We start from the raw sequence: 15,471 nt of genomic DNA, 5'->3' as shown, positions 1-15,471 counted from the left end.
CGGGACCCGGAGAGCCTGAGCCAGGCTGGGCCTGAGCACCCGGGAACCTCCACAGCCTTCGGAAGCGGTGGTGGTCTGTCCATCCGACGGGAGAGGAAGCAGGCGCAGGAGCAGGCTCCACGCCCTGGGCAGAGAGCGGCCCGGGCGGCCCCAGGGAAGGTGCGGTCCCAGCCGGCCCGGGCATGCCCGCCTTGACAGTTGGCCTGGACTTCTCCAGCTCAGTGGGCCCTCCCCTCCCCTCCCCTCCCCTCCCTCCCCCCTCCCCTCCCCTCCCCTCCCCTCCCCTCCCCTCCCCTCCCCTCCTCCCCCTTCCCTCCCCTCCCCTCCCCTCCTCCCCCTTCCCTCCCCTCCCCTCCCCTCCTCCCCCTCCCCTCCCCTCCCCTCCCCTCCCCTCCCCTCCCCTCCCTCCCCCTCCCCTCCCCTCCCCTCCCCTCCCCTCCCTCCCCCTTCCCTCCCCTCCCCTCCCCTCCCTCCCCCTTCCCTCCCCTCCCCTCCCCTCCCCTCCCTCCCCCTTCCCTCCCCTCCCCTCCCCTCCCCTCCCCTCCCCTCCCCTCCCCTCCCTCCCCCTTCCCTCCCCTCCCCTCCCCTCCCCTCCTCTCCCTCTCCTTCTCTTCCTCCTTCCTCCCTTCCTTCCTTCCTTCCCTCTTTTCCTCCTTCCATTCCTTCCCTCCTTCTTTCCTCCTGCCCCCTCCCCTCCCCTCCTTTCCCTCCCCCTTCCCTCCTCTCCTCTCCCTCTCCTTCTTCCCCTTCCTTCCTTCCTTCCTCCTTCCTTCTTTCCCTCTTTCCTTCACTCCTTCCCTCCTCCCTCCCCCCTTCCCTCCTTCTCTCCCTCCCCTCCTTCCCTCCCTCCCCTCTTTCTCCCCTTCCCTCCTTCCCTCCCTCCTCTTCCCTCCTTCCCCTCCCTCCCTCCTTCCTTCCCTCCTTCCCCTCCCTCTCTCTCTCCCTCCCTCCCTCTACTCCCTCCCCCCTTCCCTCCTTCTCTCCCTCCCCTCCTTCCCTCCCTCCCCTCTTTCTCCCCTTCCCTCCTTCCCTCCCTCCTCTTCCCTCCTTCCCTCCCTCCCTCCTTCCTTCCCTCCTTCCCCTCCCTCTCTCTCTCCCTCCCTCCCTCTACTCCCTCCCCCCTTCCCTCCTTCTCTCCCTCCCCTCCTTCCCTCCCTCCCCTCTTTCTCCCCTTCCCTCCTTCCCTCCCTCCCCTCTTTCTCCCCTTCCCTCCTTCCCTCCCTCCTCTTCCCTCCTTCCCCTCCCTCCCTCCTTCCTTCCCTCCTTCCCCTCCCTCTCTCTCTCCCTCCCTCCCTCTACTCCCTCCCCCCTTCCCTCCTTCTCTCCCTCCCCTCCTTCCCTCCCTCCCCTCTTTCTCCCCTTCCCTCCTTCCCTCCCTCCCCTCTTTCTCCCCTTCCCTCCTTCCCTCCCTCCTCTTCCCTCCTTCCCCTCCCTCCCTCCTTCCTTCCCTCCTTCCCCTCCCTCTCTCTCTCCCTCCCTCCCTCTACTCCCTCCCCCCTTCCCTCCTTCTCTCCCTCCCCTCCTTCCCTCCCTCCCCTCTTTCTCCCCTTCCCTCCTTCCCTCCCTCCTCTTCCCTCCTTCCCCTCCCCCCTTCCCTCCTTCCCCTCCCTCCCCCTTGCCTCCTTCTCTCTCTCCCTCCTTCTCTCCCCCCTCCCTCCCCTCCTCTCCCTCCCCTCCTCTCCCTCCCCTCTTGCCTCCTTCCCTCCCTCCCCTCCTTCCCCTCTCCCAGAGCACTCACTCTCGACCAGGACCCGTCTGGCTGCTCCAGCTGATGTCGTATCAGCAAGAGGAAAAGCAGAAGCCCTAATAGGTAGGGGGGGAGCGGGGACTAGAGGAGTCCCGGGTGCCGGGAGCCCAGAGCCTGGACGAGGGGAGAACCCCAGGGGACTGCCAGGAGAAGGTCAAAGTGGAGTGGGAGGCACTGGGGGCCTCGAGAATGGGGAAGGGTGCCGGTCCCAGGGCCAGGAGGGCAGTGAGGACCCAGGGGGAACCGCAGGGGCCGAAGGACAAAGGTGGGGGGTCTACCCAGCTGGAGGCCGTGCGTCAGGAGGACGTGTGCAGACCCCCTAATGGAGCCGGCATTCTCAGGTCCTGCCCCGCCGTGGCACCTGCCCCACCACAGCCTGGTGAGCCTGCGTAGCCCTGGGCCCCGGGAGTCAAGGTGCGGTGTCAGCCCGGCCCGGCCCTGGTGAACCCTTCCTCTGCCCTGAGCTGGTCAGACAGGACACACCGCACCGTGCACCTTTCTGCCCGCTAAGAACAAGGACAGCATGCCCTCCCCGAGGCCGGGCACCCTCGGCTCAGTGGCTGCCCTGGCTCTTTCCCTTGGTGGCTGCACCCCTTCCTCTGGGCCCCCTTCCCTCCCGGCTGGGGGGCTGCACCACCTCTCCCTGTGTCCTCCAGGCACACAGGCCCCTTCGCTCCAGTCTAACACGTGCCTCTGTGCCTTGGCACGTGCTGTTCCCTCTGCCTGGAATGCTTGTCCCTTTCTTTGCTCAGCCCTGCTTGCTCTTCTCTTGGGCTGTGGCCAAGCCTCCCGTCCAGGGAGTCATCTCAGCTGCGTGGGGTCCCCCGGACACCCTTCCACCGAGCCGTGTGCCGCATGCCAGCCGGGTCACGCGGTCCGGCCCGCCCCACCCCGGGGAAGGACCCCGCTTTGTGCGGTGCGGCACGTGGGAGGGAGGGGGAAGCCTGGGCCTGGGAGGACTGGCCGGTTTGTCCCGGCAGGTGGGTGGGTGGGCACAGGCCAGGAAGCCGGGGGGTGGGGGGGGGCGTGCGTGTTGTTCCCAAACAGGAAGGAACCCTGTGTCAGCGACACGGGGGCGGAGGGGGAGCTGTTGCAATCCAGAGAGGCGTCGCCTCAGGCCAAGAGCCCATTGGGAGCCGAGGGAGCCCGTGACGACAACCGGCAGCCAGCCAGGCAACCGACCTCTGTCTCCGGAGCCCTGGAGATAAGGGCCACCTGGCCAGGTGCGCCTCGACCTCAGCTCGACACCAGACCAAGCGAGGCACCCAAGACCAAGGACAGCACCCACCCCGAGAGTGTGCCGGTCAGCCAGGGCCCTGGGTGGGGCGTGGAGTCCTCCCCCCGGCGCCTGGGTGGTCCTCCCTGGCCAGCTCCCCATCGGCCCAGGCGGTCTTGCGTCTCCATTCGGCCGTGGGCCCCTCGGCTGCCGCCTGCCACGCCGTGATACAGAGTCTGTGTTTTCACCTCCGCTTTTCCACAGTGGATGTGAAAAGTGCAGGTGACTGCTTTTGCCTACGGGTCTGCTGCCCGCCGTGCCCCCGAGCTTCGTGAGGAAGGCAGGACACGTGCCGTCTGTCCCCCGGCTCTCGAGGTGGACGGTGACCTGGTCTGTGGGCCACACAGGCCCGCTCCCTTCTGCCGGCCGCCCGCTCCTGCCCGGCGTGTCTGGGATGCTGTTTCTCAAACTACGGCTAGAGCCAGCCTGCTGGGACACCCCAGGCCAGGGAAGGCCATTAGAGGCCCTGTGCTCACCTTCCCACAGACAGCCCGCTGGGTCCCAGGAGGGGGCAGGGATTGGCCTGAAACCTCCATCTCAGCCCGAGGGGCAGGACTGTCCCCAGCAGGGGCTGCCTGCTGTGACGTGCGGCTTTCAGCGCGGCAGTGTCCAGCCTCAGGTGTCCAGGCCGTGACCGAGGGTCTCTGCCCAGTATGTGTCATACAGAGCCTGCCCCACTGAGAGGCCCCTGAGAAGACACTGTGTCCCTGGGTGATGGCTTAGTTGTGTGGCAAGAGGCGCCACAGGCCCGTCTTGACCCGTCTGCTGGCGGTGCCCCCTGCCGCCCCGCTGAGCTGCCTCCCTGGGGCACCGGGCGCCCTGGGGTGCGGGACACAGGGGTCCGAGAGTGAAGGACGTGCACCTGCAAGGCAGACCCCGGAGCCCAGCCCCGTGTGGCAGCGCTGAGACGTGGGGACGGCCCACGGGCTTCAGCCCTGCGCCAGGGAAGGCCGGGAAATTCGGTGGCTGCGGCTCCTCTCCCGGGCAGCCCACCGCGTCCCCACCGCTGCCCGCTTGTCTGAGCGCCGGCTCCCCAGGTCACCCTCGTCCCCATCTCTCTGCGCCTCTGAGGCTGCACACAGGCTCCGATGCTCTGCCCACCCTGGACCCCGGGCTCTCCCTGATTTCCCCCCAAAACACCACCCACTTCCCGTGCTGCCCCTGGTCAGCCTGAGCGTGCTGGGTGAAGCACCCCTTCCAGGGTAAGGAGGGGGGCGCATGGGGGTGCCCCGGGGGTATGGGCACAGCCTCTAAGTTCTGGAAGGGCTCAGGAGTTAGAATTTCATGGATTCGTCTGTTCCCCAGGCTGCACCGAGCTGGGGTGAGGTTGGGGGAGCGGGGGTAGGGCCCAGCTGTTCCTTCTGGGGACCCACTGCTGGTTCTCAGAGAGAGAAGCCTCCTGGCCCCATCCTCAGGACCCTTGGGGGCCCCACCACAGGGCTGTGAACAGGCTCAAGGTGGGCCTCAGAGAGGAGGGGCCGGGCCTCTCCCCTGGAGGTGGGGGGCCCGGGCAGGTATCTGGAGTCACCTGCAGCCTGATCAGTGTCCTCATCCAGTGTCCTCATCCATAAGTCAGGGAAGGCACCAAGGGCCACAGGGACCAGGGGAGACCAGGGTGCCAATTACTACAGAGCCTCTGGGCCCCCATCACACTCCTCTGGCCCCGGGACTCAGACTTTTAGGGATTTAAGGCTTCCGTGAGCCTGAGAGATATGCCTACGTCAGGACGACCCAGCAGCAGTCTCCCGTCTGAGATGAGCAGAATCCAGGCCAAAGTCGGGGGACGCCGCTGGGGCTGGCCCCACTGCCCTATGCCGCACCAAGGCTGCCACTCCCACTGCTGGAAAATTCTGCCCTGGTGCCAGGGAAACAGACCCCAGTGGTTTCTGGCTGTCGTAGATTGCATGGGGTCCTCCCCAAATATATGTGCTAGTCTTGGTGAATGTGACTTATAACAGGGTCACTGCAGATGTGATCAGGTTAAGATGAGGCCACACTCGAGTAGGGGGGACCGCAATCCAATGGCTGCTGTCCTCACAAGGAGGGGGAAGTTTGGGCACAGATACAGAAGAGGCCATGTGACAACGGAGGCAGAGATGGGAGTGATGGGGCCACAAGCCACGGACTGCCAGCAGCAGAGACACTGGAAGATGTACGTGGGCAGGAACCTCTCCTACACTGGCCTCCAGAACAGAGACAATAAACTGTCATGTCTGAGCCTCCCCGTTTGAGGTCATCTGTTACGGCAGACCCAGGGCACCCACACATCGCGTCCAGGAAAGGGTTGACAAGCAGGCCCCGCTGCCCTCCTCGGGAACGCCCGCCCGCCAGGTGGCCCGCGGCTGGAACTCATGGATAAGAGGACCTCGCTGCCCCCCGACGTCTGTGCGGTCTGTGCGGCGTGGTTCGAGCTGAGCACCCGCTTCCGCCCGGGCATCCGGGATCTACGCCAGGCCCGGGGGGCCCCGTGCCCAGCCCCCGATTAAAACCCCGGGCGCTGCGTCTCTCACAGGCACCTGGTGGTGGCCTGTGTGAGCGCACAGGGAGGGCGCCCGGGAGCTCGGGCCTGCTCCCCCGACTTCTCCCTTCCTGCGCGCCCTACCATTTCTGTGTTGCGAATCCCAGCTGGGAGCGCGGCCTGTGCTGTGTCTCGGGGGGGGCCCCGTGAGTCACCGAGCCGGGTGGTCTTGGGGACCCCAACAAGTATGTGCAATTGACTTTTTAAACCTCGGGAAACTGAATGCTTTCCCTTAGCACCCACAACCGTGTGAACAGACCCACATTTCTGTCCTCCGCGTGACAGACGTCTGCCTCATTTCTTCCGAAAACATTCTGGGAGAGGTTCTGGCATTTTGCGTCATCGGTTCATATTTTTGTTTATTTAGCACCATTCACGTGCCTTCTGTGTGTCAACCACACGAGAATGAACAATTCTGAACAAGATGCCGGAGCCGAGTGGCCTTGCCGCTCCAGGGCGCGAGCCCGGATGGCGCAGGGCCTGCGGCCTCAGGGAAGTACCCAGGGTAGCGCACGCACTCCGGGTGGGAGCGGGCGGGCCGGGAAACTTTCTGGCAGGAGCACGTCTGAGACAAGATCTGACAGGGGGAAAGGTTAACCAGGGCTGTGAAGGCGGGGTGCAGAGTGGGCCAGGCCCGTGGAGCAGGGCACAGTCAGGAACAGAGGGAGGCCCCGCGTGGTTTCTCCCGAGAGCCCCACGGAATCACGGACTTTACCTACGACAGTCACAGATCACAGCAAGGAAAGTGCTTCGAGAGTCGGCCAGGAAAGGGAGGTGCCTCTTCCCGGGCAACCTCCTGTGTCCGGAGGGCACAGTGTCCCCAAACATGAGTATCAGAATGCCCAGACTTTCTGGTTCCGGAAGACTGGGGTAGGCCCGAGAATCTACATTTCAGCAGGGAGCCTGAGGAGGCCAGGCTTCTCAGTGGGCGTGTCTGGGGTCAGAGGTCATTCAACTCCAAAAGCCTGTGCTTGGACCCCACCTTGCCCAGGGAGCCACTGGGGGACCGGACAGAGGTGAGAACACCACACGTTGGCCCCGCGGGAAACAGCGACACCCAGTGGCCAGACTGAGGCCCCACGGGGAGCTTGGAGAAAGCCGCGTAGGAGGATTGGTGCAGGTGGGGCAGAGGCGAGGCTGGAGGTCTGCGGGCACTGGTGCAAGCTGGGCGGGAGGTCTGCGTAGGTGCATGTCGGTCCCAGGTGGTAGTTGGATGCTCACTTTCCTGCACGAAGAATTTTGAGCCCGGCCGTGCTCTGGGTGTGAGCAAAGAGACAATGACCTTCTGTGGCCGGAGCCTGCGGGGACTCACGGCGGCAGTGACCGCTGATGCAAGCGGGAAGGCTGCAGACAAGGCCTGGGGAGACGTGGGGGTGATGTTGGGGCCCCTGACAGGAAGTTGTTCTCACTGCCTGGCCAAAAGCGCGGGTCACAGAGAGTTCTGGGGGGTACCGGGCCCCCCTCTTCTGCTGCATCCATCTGGGAAGGGTTGAAACCAAAAGCCCAGGTGGGAAGTAGGTTCCGGGGTGTTCTAGAAGCACGGGTGGTGGGTGGTGGTAGTCCTGTCCTTATATTTTACAGAACTGAACTCAGCCAATCGTTGAATCCCCTGGAAGAAAGTCTGCTGCTATTCTGTTTACAGATGAGGAAACTGAGGCATGGAGCAGTTCACCCCCCTGGACTGAGCTCTACTGGGCCACTGGGCCGCCGTGGGCTTCCATTCGTGGTGACCGGCAGGGCTCCTTGTCCCCGGCCCCAGGTGACCGTGCAGAGGCAGAAAGCTCTGGGCCACTCTCAGGTACATGCTTGCCATCAGGGCTCCAGCTGGGGTCTCCCCAGGAGTCGGGCCCCTCTGCTCCAGCTGGGCCAGGGCCCTGGGCCTCCGCGGAGGGAGCCAGGCAGAGGCAGCTCCCGGAGGCAGTCGGGGCCCGAGGCTGCTTATGGCTCACGCACAGCACGTCCCTGTTGGGAGGACTCCACGAACCCTTCCTACCCCTTCTAGATGTGTTCTGGGTCCTACCTCTTTCCCCCCTTGTTCCCAGAATGTGGCTCAGACCCCAAGGTCACTGGGGTCTCGTCCCATGCATACCTGGCAGAGGAAGCTTGCTCTAGCAGGGCCTGCACAGGCCACGCCCTGGGCCCTGAACCCCCGGGGGGACCCTGGTCTCTGCTCCACCGTGGCCCGGGACGCCCCTCCACTCGGCCCCCGCCGTTTCGCCCACGTTCCCCCAGCGAAGGCACCTGAGTGGGGCCCCCGGCCACTTCCAAGGAGGCCTGAATCCCCGGGCAAGCGATGCGGGGTGCGGTCCGCTCACACCAGCTCCCCGAGAAGGCTCAGCAAACAGCACCGTCACTGTCGTCGGGACTGGCCTCCTGGCTCCTTCACACATCCTCTCGAATAACCAACGAGAAAGGAATTGATCCTCAAACTCCTTCCTCCAAGGTCAGCCTCCTTTCTGCCAAGATCTAAGAAAAGATTTAATTTCAGTCACTTCTGCTGCCAGTTTCAATTCTGCAATGTCATCTTCCGAGCCGCGAGTCTGAATTACACCCTGTGCACCCTGGGCACCGCGTCGTCTTGGTTGAGGCGAGCAGAAGACCCTCCGAGGGAGCCCCGTGTGCGGAGGAGAGGGGCGTCGGAGGCCTTTCACACACAGCTTTGTCTGTGCAGAAGGGGTCCCGTCCCGAATGATCGACAAGCACATCATCACGTGCAAAACACCACAGATTTGGGGGCCACACAGGCAGGAAGATCCTGACAGCCAGACACACGGACGTGAACGAACGACCTCCGAGTACAAAAACTGTGTCAGGGACGTGGCCACGGGAGCGCCTGGGAGGGGAAGGGGCTCCTGGCGGCCCGAGAGTAGCAGGTGCTGCACGCGCTCGTGAACAGGAGCAGGACGGCCGGACTCCCGTGGGATGTGCGTGCGGTGGCCGCTGCAGCCACGGAGCCTGACACGAGCCGGACATGAGCCTGACACAGCTTCGTGATCTAAAACGACAGGGGAGGGGCGCCTGGGTGGCTCAGTCGGTTAAGCGTCCGACTTCGGCTCAGGTCATGATCTCGCGGTCCGTGAGTTCGAGCCCCGCATCGGGCTCTGTGCTGACAGTTCAGAGCCTGGAGCCTGCTTCGGATTCTGTGTCTCCCTCTCTCTCTGACCCACCCCCATTCATGCTCTGTCTCTCTCTGTCTCAAAAATAAATAAACATTAAAAAAAAATTAAAAAAAATAAAACGACGGGAGTTGTTCGCACCTTCGCGGAATAGAGGCCAAACACCTCTGCAGACGTTGTAAACATTTCCTCCTCGTTGGATATTTCTTGTCCTTGAACTGTTGCTGGTTGATTCTGCCACATTCGAGTTCCAGATTTTGATGTGGCCACATCTGCTGGGCTGGTCCTTCACGACGTCTGGATACCTTATGCTCCAGTTTTCCGCCCTCATGGTCTGGTGCCCTGCCCGAAGCCCTTTCCTAATACCATCCCGCAGGGGATTCAGATTTCGGGAGGACATAAACATTCAGTCTATTAGCTCCTGTGAGAAAATCTTGGTAATTAACACTTGCTTAGAAAATTACCAATTTGGGCGGGTGGGGGGGGGCGCCTGGTTGGCTCAGTTGGTTGAATGACTGACTCTTGATTTTGGCTCAGGTCATGATCTCATGGTCCCTGGGATCAAGCCCCGAGTCAGGCTCTGAGCTGATAGTGAGGAGTCTGCTTGGGATTCTCACTCCCTCTCTCTCTGTCCTTGCCCTGCGCACACGTGCTCTCTCTCCCCCCGAATTTATAAATTAGTAAATAAATAAATAAAAAGAAAGAAAGTTCAGTCCTTTGTTTTCAGTGTAAATCCATGACCCTCCCCCCCGGTTAAAAAAAAAAAAGATTACCAATTTGTTTAGATTTTCACCTTTTATATAAATATTTAAAGTGCATTTGTTCTGTAGTTACATTTTCTCCTTTTCAAATAACTAATCCTTTCTTTTCGCCCTAAGTCTGGATTTTGTTTATTTTCTCCTCCATAACTCCAGGTTTTGCCTTATCTCTTGAAAACTCTCTGCTGAACTTTGTTGTTGTTATTTACCATCTGAATTCTGGAGTTGAATATAAGTCAATCATTTTCAGTCCTTCTTGAATTCTTATCAGGGGTGCCTGGGTGGCTCAGTGGGTTGAGTGTCAGACCCTTGACTTCTGCTCAGATCATGATTTCACACTTCGTAGGATCGAGCCCCATGAGGTTGAGCTGGAGCAGGGCTCTGTGCTTTGTGGAGCCTGCTTGGGATTCCCTCCCTCCCTCTCCCCTTTTCCTGCTTGTGCGTGCCAGCGCAAATACTCTCTCTCAAAAGTAAATAAACATTAAAAATAGTTCTTATCAAAGCATTTAAGGTTTGCGTTTGTGTCTCTTTATTTATGTTTATTTCTTTAGAGAGAGAGAGAGAGAGAGGGAGCATGTGTCAGCAGGGGAGGGGTACAGAGAGAGGGAGAGAGAGAGAGAATCCAAGCAGGCTCCGTGCTGTCAGCGCAGAGCCTGACATGGGGCTTGAACTCACGAACCGTGAGCTCAGAACCTGAGCAGAAACCAAGAGTCAGACGCTCAACTCGAGCCACCCAGGCGGCCCTCATTTGCTTCTTTTAACACAGGGGCTGCATCGGACTGACAGCAATGAGGACCCCCTCCTTCACCCCTAACTAGAGTGCCATTTCACTTCTGTCTCCTCCTTTAGCCAAATACATTTTTAATTTCCAAAGTGCTTGATGCTTTCTCCTTGGGCTGTGTTTTTCTGGTTTGCTCTCTTTTTTATTACCTTGGACTCAGAAAAAGATGACCTATACAACTTCTTCTGTGAATAATTTACTGACATTTGAGGGGGGTGGGGCTCGAGGCCTAACTGAAATGCTGTCAGTGTTCATGGGCTTTGGTGAGGGTCCTGTCAGGGGGCTCGCGGAGTCCACAAAGGGCATTTCGTCACCGTGGGCGGGGCTACGGGCCCCCTGAGTTGGGGGTGAGTCCCAGGCGTCAGCTGCACTGAGAAGCCTCGCCGGTCCTGGAGGGTACCGGGCGGGGGCCGTACTGGAACCCGGAGCAGGCCGTGGAGGGTCCAAAGCCCTCAACGAGCATGGCAAACCACTAGGGGTGCTCTGAAAAGGCGGAGACGAGGGACACCTCCCTGCACCCGCACCCCGCCCTCTCCTCCTGCTTTCTGATCTCCTGCTGGACCCTCCCACTGGCTGAAACCAGGGAGGTCAGAGGACCCAGAGAGGTCAGCCCCCAGGGACAGAGCGGGCAGAGGCTGACTGGGGAAGCAGGGGCCAGGTCTGGAGGGGGTCCCCACCCTGCATACCCCCAGGCACCGCCGTGACAGGATGTCCCCTGCCTCGCTGTAAGTTCCTGCGGAAGGGCCTGTCTTCACTAAGACTGCTCAGGCCCAGGCCCTCAGCAGCATCTGGTGGTGTGCTGAACGTTCTTTGCATATGGGACCTCTGACCTCCCTCTGACCTCCAGGCTCTGTCTAGTGCCCGGCTGCTGCTCCCCCGCCCCCCTCCCCACCCCCTCGGCTTTCCGTGCAGGCCGACAGCAGAATCCGCCCTGGAATTTTCCGGGAGCGCTCAGTCTGCTTTCTCCCCCCCCCCCCCAACCCTGCTCAGCTCATTGCGGGCAGTGGGGCGTCCCGATGTACTAGACCCACCTAGCCGACGGCATCTTAAGGACACAGAGGACAGCCCTTCCTGTCCCCTCCCCCTACAAGCCCCAGACACAGCTCAGAACTTGTAGGGTCTTTGTGGATGTGCAGGGGAGGGACAGGGGAGCTCCAGGTGGGGACTCCGATTGACCTTTAGGGACCTCCTTCTGGTCTGGTCACACGAGGAGCCCCCAGAAGCAGCCATTCTGTGGACACGGTCCCCCACAATGGGCTCTGGCTCAGCCCAGCTGCCAGCTGCTGCCAGCCAGACACTGAGTCAGCATCTGGCCCGCAAACAGAGCCCAGCGGAGCGGTCCACACGCCGTGCAGGGCCCCTCTGGGCCTCCCGGGCCAGAAGCTCAGGGGCCCGTCCACTTGGGACCTTGCCAATCTCCACCCGGTTCTGCTCTGTCCCACCCACGGTTCCAGGCTTCCGAGTCGGACACCCAGCAATGCCTGTCTCCTTCAGGCCATCTCACTCCTTCATGAAATGGAATATAACGCTGGTCCTACCTCCTGGGTGATTCAGCAGTAAAGTGAAAGCAGGTATTGCAAAGGGACAGGTGTGTTCTTCCAAATACAGATTCCTCCCTGCTGGCTGGGAAGGCGCTGTGAAGCAGAGCCTCCATTAATTAAAGCCTGGACTGGGCCCCGAAACCTGCTTCCTACCGTCCCCCAAGGGCTGCCTCAACCCCTGGGGCTCTGGCCCCCGAGAAGCTCCTGGAGTCTGGGAATGAGCTTTCAGCCAAGGGCCTGACTGGCACTGACTTCACGCACCCCGACCCTCAGGGGCCTTTCCAAGTTTCTCAGCCTTGGTTTCCTCCTGGGCAAAATGGGGCTGACGACTGTGCCTCCCTATGCAAGACAGCAGGAGTAAACCAAGCTCGTTATTCAAAAGTAAGCACTTTGCAAATTCTGATGCAGGTGCTGGGAGGATTAGGAACAGGTGTCTGGGGGCTGCCTCTCTGCGTTCCCACATGCCCAGCCTCGGGCTGCCCTCAGATCAGCCTGGTGGACAGTCGCAGCCCTAGGACTCCAGTCTGTGGTCAGCTCCTGGGCCCCAGCCCCACTGCATATGCTGGGCCAGTGCCCGGGGCTCTGCCGGGCCTCCTTCCACCGCACCCAGACCAGTGGCTCCTGTTCACTCACCACCTCATCTCTGTGGCCCCGCAGAGTGCAGGAAACCTGTCCACGGCTCTGTGAGGTTCCTGAATGCTCTGCCCGTGTGCTGGCCTGCCAGCCTGGGGAGTCCGTGCCCAGACAGCCTGGTTCTCAGCTTACACACTGCACTCCCTGTTGGCTCGTTTGTTTTACTTTTCTCCAAACCCAAACAAGGGTACTATCCCCACTTTAAACACAAGGGCCTGAGACTCTCAGGGGATGGAACGAATGAGAACTGGGGGATGGGAATGCTCCATCCAGTGTCGGAGGCAGGAAGGCTGCATGGAGGAGGCATCCTAATAGGGCTTTGGAGGATAGGAATTGTCAGTTTTAGAGGAAGTCCGCAGAAGCTGAAGAGAAGGCGTGACCATGGAGTGGGCAGTGGGGCAGTTGGTCAGGCACCTGGAGGGAATAAGCAAGGACCAGATGGACAAGGGGGCTTCCGCCAGGTGGAGGAGCTGTGTGGCCACAGGATCCAAGGTCCAGGTCAGGGAAACTGTCCCACACAGGCGCCCCTTGGGGCCTGGACCTGCCTAGGCAACCCCCGCAGCCCGAGCCGCTGAGCAAGTTGGGAAGAGAAGGGTCCCCACTAGGCCAGCGGGTCCTGCCTCGACAGGAGCGCAGTGCCTCCGCGCAAGTCCTTCCCTCGGTTTCCCGTGTTGGCCTCAGTTTCCTCATCTGTAAAATGCAGCTAACGCCTTCCAGCGTTGGATCTGGAACCCCAAGGCGATGCAGCTCCAGCCCACAGAGCCCCCCTTGGTCCCGGGCCCGCCTTCGGGGCGGGGGTCTGTTCTCTCGCAGCAGGAGACCCCCACGAAGGCCAGCAGCCCCCGCACACGCGCGGCTGTCCGCGGGGATGCGCGCCCGGCTCCCTGGCCCGGAGACACGCCCCGCCGTTGCCGTGGCAGCCGCGTCCCCCGGGGGCGCGCAGAGCCCCGCACCCGGCTGCGGGGGTTGCCTAGGCAACCAGGCGCTGCCGCCTCGGGGCGAGGCCCGCACTGGGCGGGGCCTCCAGGGGCGGGGCTCGGGGCCCCTGGCGCCGAAGACCGGAGGCTGGAGGTCCCCGAGTGGGCCGAGGGCGCGGTTGGGAGTTCTGGCCCCGCCCATCCACCCAGGCGACACCGCGGACTGCTGGCGGGCTTTAGAGGCCTCGCAGCATCTTCCGAATTGCACCTGTCCCCTTAGACATCCCCCCACCTCCAGAGCCAAGGTCGCCGTAATTTGGGCAGACGACAGCTGTCCCAGGACCTCCCCCCCCCCCCCAAACGGTCCAATTGTCACTTCTTTTCAGGTAACTTGTCTTGTCACTCTGACTTCTATTTTGGATGATGATGATGATGATGATGTCCTGCGTTCTGCAGGTTTGGTTTTATTTTTCTCATTCGGGATCACGTTGATTTCTCGCTGAGCATTTCTGTCTATCTGCAGTTCTGGAAAATGCGAAGCCAATATTTCTTCAAATATAGTTTCCATGTCTCTCCACTCCTCCTTCCGGAATTTCAGGGGCCCTTTCTCAAGCACAGGTGACAGGCTTCTCCTACCCGGCTTCCCGATTTCTCCCGACCCCACCGCCCTGCCTCGGCGCTTCTGTTGCGCGCGGGCCCACAGTCCTAGGCTTCGCTTACCCGCCAGGCGGGAGCCTCGAGCTTTGCTTTTCTTCCCAACTTTGCTCCAGGGTGACCCCAGTGGGACCTGGTGCTCACAAAGCTCTCTCAAGTAGCCGGCACCCCGTCCCCACTTTGTTCCCCAGGTCCCCTTCTGCACCCTCCGAGCTGCTGTGCAGACATTACAGTCCCTGCTGGTCCTGAGGGGCTCAGCCGGGCTGAGCCGACACCATGGGTTTGTGGCACTTGGGCGGTTTATCTTTTCTGTTTGCAAGCTTGGTTTGTGTGTGTTGAATCCTGCGATATATTTTTCCACAATTTGTTTTTATTAAGGTAAACCATTTAAAATGACCATTTTTTTGTAGGTCAGAAATAGTTGCACATTAAGGATGTCATGAGTTAACCTAACGTTTGGAGTGACTGGGGGGTCTTTCCAGGTTGTTTAGCCCTACGGAATTTTGTCTACAGCTCAGACAGGATTTTAAAAACCTGATTTCTAATGTAGGATTTATTAATGTAAATTCAGAACGGTACAAAGAAAAAGTAAAAGTGAAAATGGATCTTAACCTCTACTCTTAGAGCCACCAAAATAAAAAATGTATCTGTATACCCAAAGAAGATTAGAAAGTTCAAACTGTACATACAGAAAGACTATATAAACATGCTTAAAAGCGAAGGCCTTCTCCACTCCTCTCCCCAGCAGCAGCCCCAGCCGTGGCAAATACCGTCTCCGGTTCTGGTGCTTCCGTTGAGGAATACAAGAGAGGGAGGTGAATATTATGCACACTCTTCTGTGCCCCTTTGAAATAATTTAGCAAACATCCTTGTGATCTTTGCACATCAGCACATAATTTGGGACTCATTGTTTTTAGTAGCTTCAGAAAAATCTCTCCTGTACATACCCCCAATTCAATGAACCACTCCCCTTAGGGAAACACCTAGATTATCTCCAGTTTTGGGGACAAATTTTTGTGCGTAGATACCACAGGCAAATATCTAGCCACAGCCTTACTGAATCAAGGATAGGAGCACCTTTGGGGCGCCTGGCTGGTTCAGTTTGTAGAGCATGCAATGCTCGATCTTGGGGGTGTGAATTTGAGCCCCACTTGCGGGTAGGGGCCCCCCGGGTGGCTCAGTTGGTTAAGCGTCCAACTTCGGCTCAAGTCATGATCTCACGGCTTGTGAGTTCGAGCCCCGCGTCGGGCTCTGTGCTGACGGCTCGGAGCCTGGAGCCTGCTTCGGATTCTGTGCCTCCTTCTCTCTCTGCCCCTGCCCTGCTCGTGCTCTGTCTCTCTCTCTCAAAAATGAACAAACATTAAACATTTAAAAAAATTAAACAAAAATAAAAAGAATGATAGGAGCACTTTAAACATGGAAACAATTTGACGAACTGAAGAAAAATAATGATACTTGTCCCGGCCACTGCCACCACCATGTTGTAGAGGGGCTCCTTTCCACACACCCTTGCTCACTGGACATCACTAG

This window comes from Panthera tigris, chromosome C1, assembly GCF_018350195.1.
Source record: "Panthera tigris isolate Pti1 chromosome C1, P.tigris_Pti1_mat1.1, whole genome shotgun sequence".
Taxonomy (NCBI): domain Eukaryota; kingdom Metazoa; phylum Chordata; class Mammalia; order Carnivora; family Felidae; genus Panthera; species Panthera tigris.
Note: the sequence above shows the minus strand (reverse complement) of the source record.